General features: G+C 38.8%; 1 protein-coding gene across 1 annotated transcript in view; it reads left to right on the forward strand.

Annotated features, from left to right (window-relative positions):
• Positions 1–1,424: 1,424 nt before the first annotated feature.
• Positions 1,425–3,794, forward strand: part of LOC106534972 (spectrin beta chain, non-erythrocytic 1) — a gene marked incomplete at its 3' end in the record, with an annotated part of 41,098 nt that continues 38,728 nt past the window's right edge. The window contains 1 exon segment of the mRNA XM_014031798.1: positions 1,425–1,577.

A 3,794-nucleotide genomic window follows, 5' to 3' on the forward strand; every position in this document is an offset into this window, starting at 1 on the left:
CTGTATAGAAATGATAATTTTCAGAGAAAGACTTTTGATCTACAGAAACTGGTTTTCAGTGTTACTGATATTTACTCTTAATTTATTTATTTTTGTTTACTTTGGTTGCAATAAACACTTATTTTTTTCATTAAATGTTGTTAATAGTTTATTTTAAATTGTGTTTTTGACCTTTACTTGGAGAACCAAAATGGTCTCTTGATCCCTTCCCCATACAAATAACTTTTTTTGTTTTTACATAATGTGTGTGTTTAAACTTTAGAAACAATCTGAGGACTTAAATTAACCAGTCAACATGCTGTTTTTATTTAATTTAAATTTAAAATGTGTAAAATGTTTTTGTACCGTTGCTTAACATAGTAAAATTTGTTGGATGATACCTGGTCTCAATAAAGAATGTATATAACTATTTGTAAAATGATTCAGTAACAATATTTTAAAACTAATTTATGCACAGAAATCTGTATTTAGGTGAAGATATAAATAAGTCCTGTTGGTGTTCAGAAAATAAAATAAAACGAAGTAAAAACATTAACTGGTCTACGGTTTTGTTTCTGTTTGATCTCTCTCTCTGGCTCATCTCTGCCTAAAATCTAAATGTAAGCAGCTGGTTGGTCAGCATTGTTGGGAATTTAAAAATGTCATTTGTGACGAGTTACTAAACAAATACAAGTTACTGTACAAGTTAATACATTTAAAATATAAAAGGAGTATAACTGTTCCAGTATTCATTTTTTTTAAAGTACTGTAGATGAGATTTTAGCTGACAGATGTGTTGACACACCTGATCTCATAGATAATAAGTGATTAACAGGCTTCTGCAGAGCCTGCTGAGGAGCATGAAAACAAATAAAACCTGCAGAAATCATGTGGACCTCCAGGACCAGGACTGGACACCACTACTCTAAAACCTTTTCTGCATTAATGGTGCCTTTTTACATGACACATGCACTAATAAAGCTCAGGGAAGCAGATTCTTGAGCTGAAAAATCATTCAGATGTGTCATGTTTCAGCATGGTCTTGCTGAAATGTGCAAGGTCTTCTCTGAAACAAAAAAAGGTGTCTGGATGGGAGCTGTGTGTGTACTTTTCTACAGTTAGATACAGAAACTGCACATGTTTACTGTAACAGTGGCTGAGAGATTCTATGTATGTTGTGCGTAATGTTTATTTTAATCTGCCCTAATGCCCTTACTTCTGTCATTTCTTAGTATGAAATGATCTTAGTTTAAATGTAACATACAAAGATGTGCATATGTTTTCCTCCAAAGCATGTTAGGCCTTTACTCAGCCCAGATCATGATCATGTTTACAACATGAATATAATGACAGATTTGTTTTCATTCTGTTGAGGTTCAGGCGGTGCAGCCCGGTGAACAAACCGAGCGCTCCTCCCTCTGCAGTCCGAGCTGAACTGCGGGCAGGAAGGGAGAAGGGAGGAGAAAGAGGAGGAGGAGGAAGGTTGGTGGTTTACAGAACTCTGAGCTGTCGGTTGTTTTTCGCTCCAAGCTGCCTGCTGTCCGGCGGCTCGTCCTTCGATTCGAGCGGGACTTCAGAGCGCCTTCGTCGGCCTGCAGGTGAGCTGCGCCCCGCTGCCTCGGTTGGTCCGCTCTCTCTCTCTCTCTCTGCGGGGTTCTGGGCTCGCTCTCAGAGCATCACGCTGCTGTTTGTTGCTGGTCTATAATCTGTGAGTTGATTGTTGCAGCATCCATGATGAAGCGGGCTGGTTCTGGTGCAGGATGGAGCCAGAGCTGTGGTGCTGGTTCTGCTGGTTCTGGTGCAGGATGGGGGCACAGAGAACTTGTGTTGTTGTTGTTGAGCTCCAGGCTGCTGATGGCTGTGTTTCAGAACTCTGCAGCTCTCTGGTTAATCTCCTCTCTGAACTGATGGATGTTTTTGTTTTGACCTGATCTTCTGAAGGCTGAGCTGCTGCTGCTCCTGGTGAGGATGATGATGATGATGGTGGTGGTGGTGCAGGCGTGGTCGCTTGGCTGACCTGGGAACAAAAACACCAGAATATTCCTCTGACTCCTCCAGTTTTCCTGCAGGACCTTCAGACTGCAGTGACCTGTTTCTGTTTTGTCTTTCATCTCAGTTCTCTATCATCCTGAATCTTAAAATCCACATTTGTTTTCTCTTAAACCCTCTCAGATTGTGTTTGGACTCCTCCTGTGGAGGTAAATAACACACATGATGGGTTTTATTCCAGTTTTAAGCCTCTTTAAGTGAGTGAAAATGTCCCTGCAGTGACTTTTTTTTTTGGCAGATTTTCAGAACCTCAGTCTGTAAAACCAGAAACAAATCTGCAGCTTTGAGGCGTTTTCTTGTTTGCTGCAGACCAGTTTTTAAAAATCCTGTGGAGGAATTATGTAACCAGATCCAGGCTGGACTGCTTTTCCTTAATCTCCCCCCACATTTCTTTTATCTCTACTCAGTTTTCCCTTCTCAGTTTAGAGAATCTCTTCTCTTTTTTTTCAGTTTTTTTCTTCATCTTCCTCCCTCTTCCTCCTCCTCAGACCCACTTTTCATCAAACAATTGTGGACTTGTTGAGGGGAGGCTTTAAAATGTCGCAGGAAGGTGTTGGTTTGTTCTCCTGCTGCTGTAAAACCACTGACTGAAGCATAAAAGAAATTTGAAACCTATAAAACTCCCTTTATGTCCTGAAAATAAAAGGCCAAAGTTTTAGTCTTCGTCCTCCAATGTCTTTTTATGAACAAGTTGTAAATTGTTTTGTGAATAAATAATACAGGAAAAACTCAAAATCAGAGTTTTTCTTTGCTTTTTGTCACTTCTGTTTTCAAGCTGAATAAATATATTTATATCTTTTCAGAACAGTTTAAAAAAACTATAAATCAGATGAATTTTAGCTTCTGCAGGACAGAGAGTTTCTTTCTACTGTTTGAATCACATTAAAGGGGCAGATATCGTGTTCCCGCCCACTAAGTCTGATCTGCTCTGATTGGTCGGTTTCTTTGGCCTGAACAGGCTCCGCCCACTGCTTTTCTTTGAAAGTTGCTGATCTTTGCTGATGTCCTATTTTATTTCATTGGATTCAAACTCCACAGACCAACACGAGTCATCACATTTTTGTTGTTTTTATTGTTTTCTGTTAAACGTTTAACAATTGAAGCAGGATATCTGTATTTTTAATTTGGGAGAAATTATGTTGGTCTGAGGGAAGATGTCTTTAAATTTTAGAGTTTTACTGATCCTCCAATCAGTGTCAGACCCAAAGTAAATTGGTTACTGTTCAGACCTGACGCTAAATATCCATCTTGAGTGAAAGTGGTTGAGTCTGGTTGAAAGGCAGTAACAGAACCTCAAATCATTCACCAGGTCACATTGTCAGCTAAACAATAAATATAATGTCTTGTAAAAAAAATGCAGTCCAGGATGGACTGTGTTCAGACTGTCAAACCTACAGGAGTCAAGACGCCGCCGGAAAACATTTTCAGTATTGAGGCCTTTCACTACTATATTCCACTCTATTCAAAAGCTGGAGGTTGTATCTCATCGAGATGTTACTTTTGGGAACTAATTGGAGACACAAACTTTGAAAAAAAAAAAAAACACAATTTCTCACTTAGTTACATCAAACATTTTTGCACAAACTCTGTGAAATTTGGAACAAAATTTGTGGAGATTGTGGCACCATTATTGATAAATTTAGCTCTAGCGTTCTAAAATCTAAGGCAGTAGTTCCCAAACTTTTTATCTTCTGACCCACAAAATATCCATGGCAAAAACTTGTGACCCCAAATATTACTGGTCTGAGTACACGAACTTTGTTAAT

The sequence above is a fragment of the Austrofundulus limnaeus genome, unplaced genomic scaffold (assembly GCF_001266775.1).
Source record: "Austrofundulus limnaeus strain Quisiro unplaced genomic scaffold, Austrofundulus_limnaeus-1.0 Scaffold1321, whole genome shotgun sequence".
Classification (NCBI taxonomy): domain Eukaryota; kingdom Metazoa; phylum Chordata; class Actinopteri; order Cyprinodontiformes; family Rivulidae; genus Austrofundulus; species Austrofundulus limnaeus.